Source organism: Equus asinus, chromosome 14 (assembly GCF_041296235.1).
Source record: "Equus asinus isolate D_3611 breed Donkey chromosome 14, EquAss-T2T_v2, whole genome shotgun sequence".
In the NCBI taxonomy this organism is placed as follows: Eukaryota; Metazoa; Chordata; class Mammalia; order Perissodactyla; family Equidae; genus Equus; species Equus asinus.
The window spans coordinates 7,153,792-7,172,413 of record NC_091803.1 but is presented as its reverse complement, the minus strand read 5'-3'; the positions used below and the strand labels follow the sequence as shown (position 1 = coordinate 7,172,413).

Genomic DNA, 18,622 nt, shown 5'->3' with positions numbered 1-18,622 from the left:
TTCCTGTATTATTTTAATTACCTGTTACTTGTGTTTTTAGTTTAATAAAATCAGTTTCCCATAGATTCAAGACTGTCATATAAGATTGAGCAGGTTGTGCACTGCACAAGTCTAGCAGGACACTATTCACATAGATCTCAATATGGATGGTGCTCTCTAGATTTATGCACTGTTCAACCTGTGCAGCTGTACTTACTGGCCCTATTAGACTGAATTAACTCCAGTTATCACACTATTTTGATTACTGTAGCTTTGCAGTACATCTGAAATCAGGGAATGTGAGTCCTCTAGCTTATTCTAGTATGACTTTTTAAAACTTGGGTTCAGATCTCAGCTCTAACACTTATAGGCTATGTGACCTCAGGCCAGTTATTCAACTCCCTCGAGCCTTATGTTCCTTACCTTTTTTTTTAGGAATGGCGCCTGGGCTAACAACCGTTGCCAGTGATTTTTGTTTCTTTTGTTTTTTTTTTTTGTTTTTCTCTGCTTTATCTCCCCAAACCCCCCCTGTACACAGTTGTATATGTTAGTTGCAGGTCCTTCTAGTTGTGGGGTGTGGGATGCCACCTCAACGTAGCCTGACGAGTGGTGCCATGTCCGCGCCCAAGATCCGAACCTTAGGCCGCCGCAGCGCAGCACATGAACTTAACGACTCAGCCACAGAGCCGGCCCCTGTTCCTTAGCTTTAAGCCAGGTCCAGTTACATCCTAGGCTCTGGAGCCAGACCACCAAGGCTTGAGCATCTCTTTCTGCCACCTCCTGGCTGAGCGACTTTCAGAAAATTCACTTAAACTGTCTCTGCCTTCCTTTATAATCCATAAACTGGGGATAATAATAGCACACATCCCATGGAATTGCTGTGAGGATTAAATGAGTTAACATGTGCAAAGTGCTTAGAACAGAACACTGCACACAGTAGGTCTTCGATAAATGCCAACTCCTACTATGATGTGCACTTGGTGCAGTGTCTGGTGTACAATAACTGCTCCGTAAAGATTATTATTTTAAATCTGCACGGACCAGGAACAGTTCCAGGGCCTGAGCACACAGTAGGTCGTCTGTTAGTTGAATGACTGCTACATGAGCCTTGCTGGTTTGGTTTTGAACAGACTAGAATGAGGGAACAGCAGATCAAGCAATTGAAGAGGAGAGTGGAAGGTTTTTCTTTGTTAGGTGGGTACTATATAAAAATAAGTTTATTTTTGTACTTTTAAATTTTGTTTTAATTCGTGTTTATTCTATCACCTTTTTACACTTTATAGTTTATTACCATTTTTATGCCTCCCTTTTTAATAGACTATTTTTTTAGAGCCAGATTAGTTTCACAGCAAAATTGAGCAGAAGGTACAGAGATTACCTGTATACCCTCTGCCCCGACGCATGCACAGCCTCCCCCATTTTCAACCTCCCCCGCCAGAGCGGTGCCTTTGTTACAATCGATGAATCTACATCGACACGTCATTATCACCCAGAGTCCCTGGTTTATGTTAGGGTTCAGTCTTGGACCATCCGTTCTGTGGTTTTGGACAATTTATAATGACTTCTATCCACCGTTATGGTCCCACGCAGAGTGATTTCACTGCTCTGAAAACCCTCTGTTCTCTCCCCCTTCATCCTCGCCCGACTCCCCATCCCTGGAAACCGCGGATCTGTTTACTGTTTGCATAGAATGTGACGTAGTTGGAATTGCATAGCATGTAGCCTTTTCAGATAATGTGTGTTTAAAGTTCCCCCACGTCTTCTCATGGCTTGGTAGCTCATTTCTTTTCGGCCCTGAATGACGTTCCATCATCTGAAATAAACACAGTTCATTTACCCTTCACCTACTGAACGACATCTTGGTTGCTTCCAAGTTGTGGCAATTGTGAATAAAGCTGCCGTAAACATCCGTCTGCAGGCTCTCATGTGGACGTGAGTTTCAACTCCTTTGGGTAGATGCCAAGAAGCATGGTTGCTGGATCAGATAAGAGTATATTTAGTTTTGTAAGAAACTGCCAAACTGCCTTCCAGAGTAGCTGTAGCATTTTGCATTCCCACCAGCAATGAATGAGAGCTCCTGTTGCTCCACACCATGGCCAACATTTGGTGTTGTCAGTGTTCCAGATTTTGGCCGTTCTAGAAGTTGCATAGTGCTATCTTACTGCTGTTTTACTTTGCATTTTTCTGATGACACATTATGTGGAACATCTTTATAATTTATTTTTATACTCTCTATAAAAGTAAAAAATATGTCCACCCATTACATCCTGGTCACATGTTGTGGAATTCCTGTGTCCCTTCCTTTTCTTCTCCTCAGGTGCCAAATGTAAGGGACTCTCAGACTCCTCAGCCTTTCTTCCTGGACACTACAGTAGAGCCTGTCTGGTGCAGGCGTCTGCTCAGCTGGGAGCTGCTAGAGAAGCAAAACCTCTGGAGGTCAAGGACTGAGCCTGTCTTGTTGACTGTTGAGTTCCCAGCCCCTCTGGTGTCTGGAATGTTGAAGGATCCCAATAAATGTTTAACATATATGCCCCCGGGTTGGGTCATTGAATGGAAGATAACTTTTGTCCTGTAGGGCAATGTTATCTTCCAAGGGGCATGGAGTTCCTGCATACTTTCTCTCCCCTGCCTCTGACCTGAGCCCCTAGAGTAATTGAAGGCTTTCCAGTATGTTACAAAAAGATTCTTCTGGTACCCAAGGTGGGATAGTGGAGACGCCTTCCTCCTTGGGTACCCTCTTTACCCATTTCCTCCAGTTCTCCCCAACCTAAATGTGAGGGAGGAAGAGGGAGTTCTGAATAGAGCAGGTACTTCCTGCTTCTTTCTTACTTATTTGAACAATGTCTTTGCTCTAGTCACTGTATCATTCCAATCCGATACCAGTAGTGATTATATCATTGATCCTCTTTTCAGTTATTTCTAATTGGTTACAGACATTAATCACGGTCTCTGCATAACAGATTGTATCTGCTGTCAATACCTGTGCTCAGATAGCCGTTGCCTTGTAGATTTAACCCATTGTCAGGATTCTTTGAGGGCACCCAAACTCGTTGTCTCTTATGTTGCCATTGGGCCAAGACTGCTTCTCTTTGAGTCCTTCTTTCCATGTGGCTGTCACTGCCAGAGTCCTCAGGAGGGTCGAGACCGTCCAGGGGCCTGGGCTTTCTCACTTCTCCGAACTTCAGAATGGATAATCCGTTTGCTGATCCCCCGTCCCCTCCAAGGGCATAACGACCACCTCGGCTCTGAGCACTCAGCCACCTGGGCAGCTCCTTCTTTGCCCTGTGAAGGCAGGTGGAAGAATGGCGATTGGGCGCTCACAGTTGTCTGCAGGCTCCAGATGGTCGTAGCCAGAGAGGAAGAGGGGACTTTGGTGTAAAGAAAGGTACTGAAAAGGGTCACCATGGCTCAGAGACAGCCTCCTTGGGAACAGGAAGTGAGAGGCTAACCGCAGTCACTCAGGTGCCCAGTACATGATCAGAGCACCATTGATTAAGGCGCCTCACTAAAGACCCCAACAGCTGGTGTTCGGCAAGAGCTCCCTCTGCCCCGGCCAGTGTGTTCGTGCTTTTAGGGACTGTCTGATGGAATCTTCCCTGCAGCCCTTTCCTTTCTCTCTTTGCAGCTTCTGTTGTGTTGTAGGCACAGTGCTGGTCACTGAGGATGCTGAGATGAACAAAAGAGAGCACAGCCCTGCCCTGTGGAGCTCACAGTCCCGTGGTGCAAACCGGTAGCAGTGAAATAACCACATGCGGTGACAGGTGTTGGGAAGAGAGGCTGTGGGGCCGCCTGTGCGGGTAGAGGGGCCGCATGCTTGCAACAGGCCCTTTCTGGAGGCTGGACAGGCTGGGCAGGTGGAGGTCCGAGGGACAGCAGGCTTCGGTGGCTGGAGAGTGGAGGGAAGGACCTCCTAGCGAAGGGCCAGCCATGGAGCAAGAGCAGGAGTGGAGAGTATGCACGTCCGAAGCCCTGGGAGATAGGAAGTAGGTGTTTCCATTGTTTGTAAATAGGAAAACTGAGGCTAATCCAGATTCAGAAATCTGCCTGAGGCGACGCATTAGATGGCAGACTGTATGAGTTTGCTCCAGCTGCCGTAACAAAGTACCACAGACTAGGGGCGGAAACAGCGGGAACTCCTTGTCTCACGGCTCTGGAGGCTGGAAGCCTGACATCAAGGTGCCGGCAGGGCTGCTTTCTCCATTGGCTTGCGACCGGCCATCTTCTTGCTGTGTCCTCACCGTGGCCTTTCCTCTGTGCTTGTGCGTCTCTGGGGTGTGTCTCTCTGTGTCCTAATCTCCTCCTATAAGGACACCAGTCGTATTGGATTAGAACCCACCCTAAGGACCCCATAAGCTGAATTACTTCTTTAGAAGCTCTGTGTCCTAAGACAGTCACATTCTGATTACAGGGTGCTAGGGCTCCAGCATATGAATTTAGGGGACACATTCAGCCCCCGGCACTGACCTTCCCAAAAAGAGGGCTTGGTAGAGTCTGAGGAGGCGGGTGGGGGCAGCCCGGGGGTGCTGAGTCGGAGACGAGGGGGAAGAATTGCAGCGCCGCCCTGAGGCGGGGCTCCGAGCAGGAGTGCACAAAACGCAGAGGCTGAGCCAGGCCGGGGAGGGTGACCGCGCCTTGCCAGTGGAGTGAATGCATGTGCACTGATCTCCCCGTCAGACACCAGAGTCGGAAAGAGCCAGGTCAGAGCCGGGGCCAGCCTGGGGCGAGGCACAGATCCTGGGGAAACCAGAGTCTGGTCAGAACCCGCTTGGGTGGATTTCCTGCAGCCACATCTTGCTCTTAATTACAAGCAGGTAATCATTGTGCGTCATTCTGTAGCTACCATCAACTCAGATGCCCCGTACCCCCCACTCAATACAACTGTCTGTGATGATGGAGATGTTCTCTGTGCCCTCCAAGATGATGGCCGCTAGTCACAGGCGACTGTTGAGCGCTTGCAGTGTGTCTAGTGCATGTGGCTGAGAGCTTTTACTTTTATTTAATTTTAGAAAGTTTACTTTTAAATTTAAAAAGTCACACGTGGCCACCACATTGGATAGCCTCGTCCTTGACAGTGCAGCTGCAATCATACTGATTGCTAGATCAGCCAGGAGGGGTTTGGGATCTCCAGGAGCAGGGTGCGGGGATGGGGAGCCCCTCTGAGAGGTGCACTTGTCAGCTAGAGCAGTTTGTCCACGTCTGCTGGACGCGGAGACCCAGCTAGGGGTGGGAGGGAGCCAGCTCTTGTGAGCTGCCCTCCCATTTCTCATTCTAAAGAGAAGGCAGGGCTCACTCATTCAGCAAATGTTTCTGAAGCGCCTCCTCTGTGCCTCTGATCTCACGTCACTGCGGGGCTCCACTGGGGCAGTAGTCAGTCCCCAAGTATACTGTTTAGTGCGTGGTTGCCATGTGCCAGCCACACACTCTTTCTGTTATTAATTTAATCCTCAGAGCCATCCTCTGCGGTAGATACTATCTTTCCCACTTCAGAACAGAGGAAAGTGGGATTCAGAGATTTTGAGTGACCGCTTCAGCAATTGGAAGAGGCCGGATTTGAAGCCAGGTCCCTCTGACTCCAGAGTCCACACTGGTAGTGTCTGTTCTCTTTTGGAAGATCTCATTGGAGAGGGGTGCAGGTGAGGGGAGTGGGCCAGGGAGCACATCTTGTTGACTTTTGGAGATGCTGTCACTTGCAAGGCCAGCTTGTGTGAGGAGGACGCTGAGGGCGAGGCATCCACAGGCATCTGCTGAGAGACTTAACTCAAGCAAAAGCCAGGGAGGAAGCTGACTGTGAAAAATGGTGAACCAAAGGGGCAGGTCGTCTGGACACAGGGAAGGGCTAGTCTGTTGGGTCGTGAAATGCATATTGGGACAGGGACAGGCAGCTGGGTGCCCAGGAGGGAGCGTGGGAGTGGAAGGGCTTATCTCCTCCACCTGCTGTGCCCACTTCCTGCACGCTGCCCCTCTGGCCTCTGCATCACATGCATCTGAGAGCAGCAGCACGCTCGGGGTAGCAGCTGCCTGATAAGAAGGCTGCTCCGACCTTGACCTCCGGCAAGGTCATCTGAGACCTGGAAGTTAGGAGAGGAAACAGCAGGTTTAGAGGAAAAACTGGCCTTTGGGGAAGTTGCAACAACTTGTGATTTCTACGGCTGTTTTGCTTTCTGCTCAGCTGCTTCTCCAGGATGGAAGACAGCCCAGGCAATAGGAAATGCCACCTGATGGCCAGCTCTCCAGTCTCCTCCCAGCATGCTTCAAGCGGATTGTGAGGATAATCTTGGGAAGTTTAAACCCAACCAAGGCCCTCGGGGTCCAGAGCAGACATTTTCCTGCCACCTCTGGTCAGACCTTTGAGTGCCGAGTTATTCATGCATTTACCAAATATTTCTTGAGCGCCGGGCACTGTGGTGGGTCCTGGGGTACGGGCATGGACAGGACAGCACTGTCCGAGGCAATTACCAGAAGGACGCAGAGAAGTTAGCCAGATGAGGGCATGTGGCTGGGGGAGAGACATGGAGTATGCAGGCAGAGAGAAGGAATGTGGGCTCTGAAGGGTGCATTCAGGAGACAGAAAGACATTCATTGTGCCTGGATCTTAAAAGCAAGGAGGAGGAGTAAGAAGTGAGGCTGCAGGGGGATGAGGAAGATCAGACGATGAAGGGTTTCCTAAGCCGCAGTACGTAAACAGATGGTCTCTTAGGTTGACGGCAGTACTGAGCCGCTGAAGATTCTAAGCAGGGGTGCGACTTGCTCAGATTGGAATGTTTATAAAAATTACTCTAGCTGTGTGGGGCTGGAGAATGGATTAGTTGGGGGCAAGAAAAGATTCAGGAAGAACAGTTTGAAAACTAGCACAGGTGATGGCCTGGATTGAATTAGAGACGCAGAAGCCGGGATGGAAAGAAGGGGAGGGGTCAAGAAATGAGGATGATTCTAAGCACTCGGTGAAGGAGAGCGCAGCTTCCAGGCTGACTTCTGGCTCAGGCGACTGGGTAGAAGGAGGTCCCAGTTAGTGATGCAGGAGACACAGAAGGATGAGCAGGTCTGTGGGGGAAGATGGTGAATTCTGTTGAGGACATGTTGGGACATGAAAGGGAGGTGCCCACTGGCAGCTGGACTCGGCGGCCTGGAGCTCAGCAGTCGACCTGGGCTGGAGGTGATTTGCAGAGCTGCAAGGCAGCGAGGGTGCGAAGGGCTTATCAGTGCCTGCTGCAGAACGGGAGTGCCTCCACGGACGAGGAGGCGGAGGCGCAGAGAGGCTGAGGACCATTCAGGGCTTCGTACCCAAGCTGAGATTTGAACCACACCCTTTGTGTGTTTGTGTGTGTGTGCGTGTGTGCACACGTGCACGTGTGTGTTTTCCCCAGTAGGCAGTCCTGTCATTACTCATGCCTGTGCCAGCCAGTGTTTGAAAATATCACAGTTGCCTTTGCCAACTTGGTGCATAGCATTGGCTTAATTCTGTGGGACATCTAGCATTGAATGCCCCTAGAATAGGGACGGCACATTGATACTGGAGCTGGGGATTCAAATTGGCATTAGCTTGGTGGACAGGCAAATGGAGGGAGCATAATGTAGCCATGCGTGGTGAATGCTAGATTCAGAGGGTTCCTCTTTTGCACCCTGCCATATGGGCAGTTTCCGTGGCCATGAGCGTAGATCTTGGTGAAATCGCTTCTCTGCTGAAGAACGAGAGATCAGAAGATAGTTCTGCTCAGTGCTGCGTGTGCATGAACTCGCCGCGGTATTATTTGAGGTCAGAGTAACCTTGTGAGAGGCCACCTTCTGATCCTGCCAGCTGTCTCCTTTACCTGGAAAAAAGCTTAGCCGTAAAAGAAGAGAAATAGCTTAAGGGGAAGGATGGAAGAGAGGGGAAGAAATAAATAGCCGAGATGGGCAGCACAGCCATACTTGTGAACACTCTGGGCGGTTGGAGCATGGCAGAGTGGAGTCTGCGTGAAATGTCTTGTGAAATAGCAGAGAGCAAGGCCATAGCCCCTGGGCTTCAGAGGCTGTAAGCTTATTAAAAGTTTTGTTTTGCTCCGTGGAAGCAGACCCTGTTTGTGTGTGCGTGTGAAAAGGAAACAAATCCTGGCATGAGATTCCGTTCCACTGAATTCATTCGGAAAGATGTTCCTGTTCGGTGGGCCAAGACGTTATGAAAAACCATAGACGCTGCTGAGAAGCTGTCCTAAGGGGTCCGGCTTGTCAAGACCCAGTTCTGAGCAGCTGATTGCTGCTTGCCATTGTTCGACCTGGACTGGGGCTGAAAATGCTGATTCCCTGAATGTCCCTAAAATAGAGGCCAGCTCAGACCGGGCTTAGAGCTGGGGTGAGAGCACATGAGCCAGATTCTAAATCAGATCGAAGCAAGAGGGGTTGTCAGTGCTTTGACCAGAGAGATTCCCTGGGTGTTAATTCCACCCTCTGTGAGTAGGACTCGGGACTGGAACGCATCCTCAGCTCAAGGTTGTGGCCATCTTCTTGTCCCTTTTAGCCCTGCATGGGCCGTTGTCTTCTCTGCGTCTCTCAGTGAATTTACTTGGACTAGTGCAGAGAGAGCATCCTGTTGGCTTAACCAAGTACCATCGCCCCTAGTGGGCAGAGCCCTCTGTACGAAGCCTCATGGTAATCGTTGGCCAACCTATGGAGGTATCTTCTTTGAGTCAGATGCTGTGTTCCAGTCCAGTCAGTGGCCAACTCAGACAAAGCCATGTTACTTTGCCAAGTGGGCAGTGCTGGGAGGGGGAGTTTGAAATGGCTGGACCGTGGCCGACTTGCACACTCCCAGTATCTATTGTCGGGGCAAGGGCTTGGCTCAAAGCTAAGTTACCGGACTGGTTAACGGCTGGTGTGTTAATCGGCCGCTGTGTTAGAGAGTGGGCCCAGGAAGAGCAGGTGTGTTGAGTAGCAAGTCCAGAATCCCAGAATGATGCAAAGACCTTCCCGGGCTCGTCTAGTCTATTCTGTCAGGGATGTGGGAATCTCTCTGGATTTGGGTCAGAGGGCGAGGTTGAAAACCAGACACCACCACTTAAGAGCTGCTTGGTCTTCGGAAGCTTGATTAACCAATCGGAGCCTCACCTCTCGTGCTGTGAGCTGGACCAACAATGCCCCCTCCCAGGGTTGTGAGGATGAGGTGAGGAAGGTACCTCCCCTAGCATCTGGTACCCGGAAGGCACGTAATGCCTTCGTCTCCTTCAGTGAAATACCAGGGACCTTTCAGCATAGGGTCACTTGCGGAAGGAGTGTGTCCACCCAGGGGCAAGAGAGTGGGATATAAGTTACATAAAGATTTTAGTTATTGCAGCCAGAAGAGTTTGGCAGACGGTGGCCAAACTTTCTAGGTCAGTGTCTGGAGAGGAGAGATATAGAGAGTGTTAGTGGTGATAATTTTGTCTGTCTGTCTTTCCTGCTCACTCACTCACTCATCTGTCACTTCTCTCTCTCTCTCATCTACTTTTTGTTCCATCTATCAGTCATCTATGTACACACACCTCATTTTTTAATTAAGAATTATTTCTTGAATGCCTAGTATCTGCCAGGCACGGGGGGTACAGTGATGAAGAAAACAAACCCATGACTTCATAGAGCCTGCGTTTGAGGCGTGGGGTGCAAAAGATGATACATGAAAACTAACTCATGGCAGACGGTGACAGTCTAATGTGCTTCCGTGTGCACTGCTTCATCTTATCCTCGCGGTACCTCTGTGATGGAAGAGGGTCTCATCATCCCATTTTAAAGACAAAAAAAGTCAGACTCGGGGAGCGGGGGGTGCCTCGATTTCACCAGGTGGACACAGCCTGCCTGGGGCAGAGCTGCCTGACTCGGCATCCTGCATTCTTTTGACTTCCCCATAATGTAACTTCCTTGGAAAAGGAAGAAATATGAACTGACGGGAAAAAAGAGAAGGTTTTCAAAATAAGAGTTTGTAAATCAACCTTAAGAAGTTCCATGAGTTGCAAGGGGTAAAAAATAGCTCACTCGGTTACCTTTATTTTCCCTTCTGGTTTTAAATTCCCATAGCACACTTTCTGTGAGCGGTGCAGGGGACTTTAGCTTCTCGCATTGCCAGGCAAATATTTATCCTTATGGATAAAGCAATGCCATAGTCGTCTTCACGGCCTTATTCTAAAACGTCTTCCCTCCCTCTGGAATTTTACACTAGGCCAGCATTCTTGTTTTTGTTTGTTTTTTGGTGAGGAAGATTGGCCCTGAGCTAACATCTGTTGCCAATCTTCCTCTACTTTAGGTGGGACGCCACCACAGTGTGGCTAGATGAGCGGTGCTAGGTCTGCGTCTGGGATCTGAACCTGCGAACCCTGGGCTGCAGAAGTGGAGCACGCACACTTAACCACTTGGCCACCGGGCCAGCCCCCTAGGCTAGCATTCTTGACCGTTCCTCTCCTCTCTTTGAGGATTTGTCAGGGGCTGCAAGGCAGATGCCCAGTGGGGCCGGGCAGGTGTGACAGTGCGTGAAGGGGGCCTGGTGGGAATACTGGTGACCTTGAGAGTGAGCGTGTGTCCTCTGGGGGCGGCCGTGACTCAACGCCATCCAGTCCCCACGGGTGTTGAGGGTGCACCGTGTTGCCAGTGCTCGTCCTTTGGGAGAAACACAAGTCAAGATTTCATGCACAATATCTTCAATTTAAATTTTAGTTCAGTTTCAACAAAACAAAATAAAACCCATAGTGTGGGCCAAACCAAGCATGCCCGCGGGCCAGGGTATTTTGGGTCATAGGCTGGGTTACAACCTGCTGTCATGGGACACTTCTCAGTGGAGAGAAGGGATGTGTTTACATCAGAGATCAGATTTGATTTGTTTGGCCCGGAGAGTTTTGAGACCCATTTTGAGTTAATGGCTAATATTTTAAAAGTGGGATATTTCACCCAAAGGTCTAGGTTTCTGGCTTCTTTAGAAAACAAAAATCAAAAGATGGAACAACACTGAGTCCAGTGTTACCCAGTCACAGACTCCTGGTGCTGAGTGTGGCACTTCCTTTAGACAGGGGCTGCCTAGTTTGCCGCAGTCCCCATCTATTGTTGACTTCTGGCCCACTGCACTTACTAATGTGATCTCCCTGATGCCTGTAGGCATTGGAGTTTGTGCTCACAGGTTCAAATCTGTGTTTGATCAGAACGTGAAAGGGGCATTCCAACTCACCTGACATCAGTGTGGGTTGACGGTGAAAATCAGCGTGCTAGTTCTCCCCAAGCAGAAGATCGCTCCCAGGAGCAAAATCAGTCCTGCTGGATCTTCCTAGACCCTTTTACTTTTTATCTGTGCCTGGGGGAAGATCTGTGTGTGTGTGTGCCTGTGCGCACACCTGCATCCATCCTGTGTGTGCACTTGTGCGTGCAGGGCATGGAGGTTTGATCTTTCTCCCGTTTCCCTCCATCTTCCCGTTTACCAAGCAGTTATCTCTGCTGTCTTCGGCTCTGGCTCTCAGGCTTGGGGAGCAACCTCTTGCTCATTGGTGCCGGGAGGACCAGGCATCCTCACTCTCGTGGTGGGCCCCTCTGAGTGGCTGGCGATCTTGCTGTTTTATGTGTTGTTCGCCTCTCACAACCCGTTTCTATCTGCGATGCTCTGAAATCCGTGGCAGTCTCCTTGAGATACACGTGTTCAGCAGCTGGGACCACTCAAAGCTTTATCCCTCTATTCTGCCACCATTGCTCCTTCATGGAAAGGATTTGAAAAGGAAACCTTGACTTTTAGATTGATTTTTAAATAAGCACCTATTTAGCTGTTGGTGCTTGAAAAGCAGCCTGGATTATAGTCTTCCAACAAGCAAACAGTATTCTAATTGATGCCTCTCCTAGCTGATGAAAGGGGCCTCCCCCCAGCCTGGGGACAGACCTGATATTCACAGGTTGTTGACAACAGCGGGGAGTGGGGAGAGGTCAGCGAACGCGGGCACAGGCGAGTGCTTTCTCCTCTCCTCGGTCCTTCCCCCGTGGACTCTTGTCCTGCCGCTTCCTCTCCCTTCTAGTTGATTGCCGTGGTTTTGGTGGTCATGCCAAGGTTTTTTTGCTGCATTTCTGAGAACAAAATGCAGACTAGGAAGTACTGTTGCATTGCTAACCCAGTGGTTTCCAGGAAAGATGATGGACAGAGTGTTTAAAATTGGATTGGAACTTAGAAGTTTCCAGATTCGTAGATGCCTCCCTCCGGGTGAATAGTTTTCTCTGCTTTTACTAGAGATGTCTAGAATCTAAAGTGCCTTTGCCAAGAGATGAATAAAAGCCTTTCCTCCTCCATCGGGCCTTACTAGAGTGTGAGAAAGAAAACATATTCTTCTTTCACTCCAGTCATGATGGCCTTGAGGAGAAGTGAATAGCCAGCATTTATTGACCACTCCTTAGACACCAGGCTTTGGGCTGAGTGCGTCACATGATCATCTTGTCCTCACAACCAGCTTAGGAGGCTGCTCTTGTTGTCATCTCCAGTTTACAGATCAGGAGACAAAGGCACAGAGAGGTTAGGTAACCTCTCTCAGGCCACACAGCGGGGGAGGGGTGGTACCTGGGTTTGAGCTCAGCCCATTCTTTTAAGTGGAACACACTCTGCGCTGCAGCCTATGTTGATACATTTCATCCGGCTGCGTGTTTCCTGATACTTTTCTCTCTGCCATTTACAGAGTCTGTGGAGGCCGAATGTTGCAATTCGTGAAGAGCGGTTAGTGTGCAGGACATTACTCATCATAAAAGTGAATAGTCAGTGTTTATGACATGGCAGGGACTGTGCTAAGTGCTTTAAATGCATTTTCACTTGGGGCTCTCATACTGACTCTGAAACGTGGGTATGGAAGTCACTGACCACGATCCTACCTCCAGGCTTTGAACCAGGATTGATGCAGTTAGAAGTGAACCCACCCTTTAATTTACCATGTTGCAATTTCATCCTCTGCTGTTCTCTCTTCAGTGTCTGGTTTGCTCCAGCCACAGGATGGCTCAGTGCTGTTGGTTTAACATGCTAAATGATTTCCTACCTCAGGACCTTTGCACAACCTCAGCTCTCTGCTTGGCACACCTTTTCTCCTCTTCTCCCCTCAGCAAACCATGCTTTAGCACCCCGTTCAGGTGTCACCCTGGGAAACTTTCGGCATCTTCCATGGAAAGAGCTAGTGGCTTCTCTCTGCCTCCTCCCCTGGAACCCTGCTGTCTTTAGACTCTCTTACTGCCCTCCTTACACTGTGTTGTCATAATTTGTATACCCCATGGAGTTGTAAATCCTTTGAAGTGGAGATTATGAAGGATGCATCTCACCCGACTGTGTGGTTTGTCACTCTCCCAGAACCTACTCCAGTGGCGGGTAGTCATAGGTGCCCAGGCACCAATGATGAGTCCCTGTCTCGCTGGTGCCTAGCCTGGAGCACAGGAACAGACATACTGAGCGCATATGACAGTGCTTGTATTAGTCAGGGCTCTCCGGAGAAACAGAGCCAAGAGGATATATAGAGACATATTTAAGGGGACATTTGTCATGGGAATTGGCTCACGTGGCCATGGAGGCTGAGAAGTCCCGTGCTCTGCCACCTGCGAGCTGGAGACCCAGAAACCAGGTGGTGGAATTCAGTCTGAGTCTGAAGGCCCAAGAACCAGGAGCTCGGATGTCTGAGGGCAGGGGACGATGGACGTGCCAGCTCTGAGAGACAGAGGGAATTCACCCTCCCTCCCCTTTTTCCTGTTTGGGCCCTTGACCGAGTGGAGTTGCCCAGCTGCTGTGCTGACAGCGGATCTTCTTTACTCCGTCGGCTGCTTTAGTCCCTTCCAGAAACACCTCGCGGACACACCCAAAATAGTGTTCTACAGGTATCTGGGCATCCCTTCCCCAGCCCTGTCCAGTGGACAAGATTACCCATCACCGTTCTCAGTATGGTTTTATTGATGGTTTTGTATCATTCTGACCCCCTCCCCACCTCTTTGTTACCTTCTGGCTTCAAACAGCGTTTAGTAGACGATGGAATCATTTTTCTCGCCCAGAGGTTGGCTGACCTCTTCCTGTAAAGGGACAGAGAGCAAGTATTTTAGGTTTTTCAAGCTATGTGGGCTCTGTCAACTACTCACTTCTGCCATTGTGGCGTGAAATCAAACTTTGTTTGCAAACATGGCAGCCGGCAGATGTGGCACACCGGCTGTCGCTTGCTGACCTGTGTTCTAGGAGATTCTTGTCGTGACAAATACTGGAAGATGATAATTGGGCTGCTCTTATCACAGTCAAGATTAGCTTAGTTGCCCAAGCCATAGTCTTAAACTGGGCCTTGAAGAAAGGATTGTGTGTTCAGTGTCATGCATAGCATCACTCCGAGTGCCTCACTGTTGGCCCATTTAGGTATCATTAAAGGGGTCTCGTAGGTTGTCGTGGAAAGGACCTATGCTTTGGAGTCAACTATTCTGGTTTGAATTCTGCATTTAAGCTGTGTGATCCTGGGTAAGTTACTGAACCCCTCTGATCCTCACTTTTCCCATCTGTGATACTTAGATCACCATCCTTACCTTGCAGCATTTTAATGGGCTGCAAATATTTAGCCTGTTTCAGGCACATAATAGGGATTGAGCAAATATTAGTTACTTTGTCTTCTTGCAGGCTTTTACCGCAAATCCCAACCTTTCAGCTGCAACATGGAAATGTAAACTGTAAAAGCCACTAGAGCCCAGGGAGGCCCAGTGTATTTGAAATTCTAGAAAGAGTCTTTGAAAAGTGAGAGACATTTAAGTCTGAGGAATTTGTCCTTTCTAACTGTCTCACCATTCTCTTTGAGACGGAGTGAGAAGAATTTGACATTTCATTTTCACACCTGAATGTTACAAGTCTAATGCAAGCTTGGGAATCAGAGGTGGCTGTGACGTCAGGGGACGGGGAACGGAGGTTGCAGACCAAAGGCAGAGATGGCCTGTTCAGCTCTGCAAGGAGGTTGATTGGATGCCTACAAGGTTATCAAAGGGACTCTTACGAACATTCTGGGACCAGGAGGAGTAAATCTTGGGATGCTCTATTGGGAAAAAGAAGTTGGATGAGACCCCTGTATCTATCTGTACGTGCCACACATCATAAGTATCTATGTCCCACAGCTCCTTGCGTATGGTGTAGGGCACCTAAATGTCGCAGAGAACTGTCTGGCTCCGCGTCTGCCCACACTTCGCATTCTGTTCCCAGACGGGATCTCCGCAAGCGTTCAGAAATGCCTCTCCTTGGTCCAGGCTGACTTCTGTGCTCCTTACAGCCAGTGTCTTCGTGTTTTTACCATTGAGCTTTGGCGATGTTTCTGTCCTATTGCCTGCACGTGGGGCCTACCATGACTGGACCCCTCCCCAGGCAGACCAAAACGCTCCTTCCTGTCCAGTCCCAAGGCATTCTGTTCATAAGCCCTCAGACCACTTATAACACGGAATGGACCTTCGTCGTGCCTCTCTCTCTAATAGATTAAAAGCTCCTTGAGGACAGAGGTCACATCTTATTGATCCTTTTAGCTCCAGTACCTGGCATGGTGGCAGGTACTTATTAGAGGCTTGATAAATATTGCTGACTTTGAAAACAGGAAACTATTTTTAAATTTGGAGATATTTTCAAGCTGACAAACTGAAAATGTCTTGAAACGCTGGCTGTCCAGAAAAAATGGTTTTGTGTTGACTTTGAAGTTGAGTGGCCCGTCCTTTTAAACCAGCCCCGCTAGGCCCTCGGCGAGTCTCAGTGCATCTTGGTGACAGAACGACATCGCCCAGAGGCCTGCGGTGATTGGCTGCATCATGGGGCGCACTGTCGTTCCAGATGTCGGTCCTGCGGGGTTTTCCTGCGGGAGCAGCAGGGAGCGGAGCCACCGCTCAAGAAACACTCCAGGATCTGCAGCATTGACCCTGAGAACCGTCCACGCAGGTGGGTCAGGCGGAGGTTCAGTCCACGGTGACTGGAGGGCAGGGCGAATGGGTCAAACCAGGCATTTTGTGGGAAGTGGTTAATGTTTAGGAAGTGTGAGCACTTGAATAAGAGTAAGCAGCCACGGCGAGAGCCCTTCGGGTGGCTTCTCAACCTGGGATTTAGCAAACGTCTGCTGGCTGCCCACCATGTGCTGGGCGCTCAGTGAGTTCAAGACCTTCTGAGAGAGGCACTAGCAATGTTTCCATTTCGCAGCTGGGAAAATCAAGATTCAAAAAATTAAGTAACTGTCGCAAAGACTTAGAGCTGGAGATTTGGAGTGACTGTGATTCAGACTCAGGTCTCTGTGCTCAAGAAATGCCCTCGTCCTTTGCTGTGGCAATGGTGGTTTAGACCATGAACTCGAGAGCCAGACTGGGTTTCAACGCTGGCTCTGTTACTTATGAGCTGTGTGACCTTGGACAACTTACTTAATCTCTCTGTGCCTCAGTTTCCTCATCTGTAAAGTGCGGATAATAATAGTTCCTACCTCACTGTGATGATCAAATGATGTCCTATGTATAACATGCCCAAAACGGTGTCTGACATACAGCAGGCACTGCACAAGTGTTTGTCATTATTACGTAGGACCACCTCTTCCATACAAGGCGCCTACTTGGTCTGTTGCATCGTTTTGCATGAATCTTGGTGGGCATAGCGCAGCATACTCTTCACCCACTGTCCCTTTCTCGGACAGCACTGAATTTCCAGGGACACGGGGACCTTTGACGCATCTTGCCCCAGCTCGTAGCTTAAAATCTGGTGATGTTATTATTTTTCTTCTGCACGATTGTGCATCGCAGGGATTTCTCTTGTAGCACTGACTAAACAGGATGCTATTTCTGCAGGGGCCTTGGTGACTGAGCTGCTGTGGAACCCACCACGTTTATGTGTAGTTTGCGAACTGGCAGGTTGATCCATCAAGAGTTCCAGGAGCAGAAGCGCACCTCATTCTGTTTTTCTGGGAGGTCCCCTGCCACACTGTCTGTGTGATGTGCCAGAGGTTGGTTTCCTAAGGGCCTGCAGCGGGAGGGACATCAGTACTGAGGGTTCTAGAGAATGAATCTGGACAATAAGTGTTGCTGGCCTGTGTCTGCAGGGTGAGCAACTGTTGCCTGCCTCTTGCCCTCCCATAAAGGGAGGCGGCACATGTCTGCAGAATGTTCCATGGCTGAAGGGTCGCGGATTCTGTCATTAGAAAACACCAGGGCTTGTTATATGTTTAGTGGGAAAAGCCTTCCCTACGTTGGTCCGTTCATCTCGCCTGCTGCTTGCAGACCTCCTCTGGCTGTGCGTTAGGTACAGAATCAACTCCAGAGTCCTTAGCATGACACACAGGCCTTACGGTTTCAGGTGCCCCAAGTCCAGCTGGGTGCAAAAAGCCACGCCCTCTCCCCCCACTTGTACCCTGTAATCACTTTCCACTGAATTTCTTGACTGGTCTCCAGATAGTTTGTACTTACTCATAGCTTTTGCCTTTGCATGTGCTCTTTCTTTTGTATGGTATGCCCTGTCTCCTCTGCTCCAATGGCAAACTCCTACTTATCCTTCAAAACCCAGCTCTGATAACGCTTCCTTTGGAGAAGGCTTCTGCAAGTCACCTAAGCCAAATTACTTGCCCTCTCTCCTGTCCTCCTCTAGCACTCTCTTCTCTGGTATGATAATGAATCCATTGACTTTTGTTATCTCTCCACCAGTGCATACTCCTTCATGGCAGAGACCGTTTATCTCTGACCTCCTTTATTTCTGATAGGAGTGAACCATGAGTTCAAAGTCCTGGCTTGCAGGAGTCTGGTTTCTGCAGGGCCGTGCCTGCTTGGCGAGTTCTCCTGATTCAATGCATTTATTTTTAGCAACAAAATTTAACGAAAATCCCCAAATATGTATGCCATCACTACAAGGTGCGTTATTCCGTGGGTGTTGCTTAGCCAATGCTCCCTCCCTGTTTTAATCCACTTCCCCCTGATCGGTGCCGTCCTGCACCCCTTTCTCTAGTGCTGCTTCTCTGAAAGGCGTTCCGTGTCTCCGCTGCCCCTGATGTGTGGGTGGGGAGTCTCTCTGGACTCAAGCACGTTAGCCTGTCGGCATTGGCGAGTGAAGTCAGTCATCTTGCAACTGACCCAACCTCAGAATTAACATTTCCAGTCCCCACTTTGTCTGTTTTGTTTGTTTCTCTAAAACCTGCTGGTCTCCTTCACACCTCCATAGCTTTGCCAGGATTCAGTAATGACTCATTTTTTTCAGCAAATGGTTATTGTTTACCTTCCATGTGTCAGGCACAGCTCTAGGCATTGGGGATGCAGCAGAAAGCGCAAGAATGTAGAGCTTCTACCTTGAATATATGACTAAATTAAATATTGTGACAGAAGATGAGAGCACTGTGGAGAAGAATGGAGGTGAAAGAATAAGTCTTGTGGATACTTGGGGGAAGAGCATTCCTGGAAGGGCTAACAGCAGGTGCAAAGGCCCTGAGGTGGAGGAGTACCTACCGGGTTTGAGGAACATGGAAGATCGCTGTAGAAACTCTGACTTTTATCCTGGGTGAGGTGGGAAGACATTGGAGAGCTTTGAGTGGAGAAATGCCACTGACTTCATGTCTTCACAGCATTACTGTGGCTCTTGTGTTGAGAATCGACTGTGTGGGCCAAGGGAGGAAACAGAGAGCAGTCAGAGAGCCCCGCAGTCATCCACGTGAGAGCTGCGGCGCATCGGACAGTGGTGTTCCCAGTC

At 49.4% G+C, this 18,622-nt stretch overlaps 1 pseudogene; it reads left to right on the top strand.

The window, feature by feature from the left end:
- LOC139040245 (heparan sulfate glucosamine 3-O-sulfotransferase 4-like) overlaps positions 1–16,786 on the top strand; it is a 55,166-nt pseudogene extending 38,380 nt beyond the window's left edge.
- Positions 16,787–18,622: the final 1,836 nt, after the last annotated feature.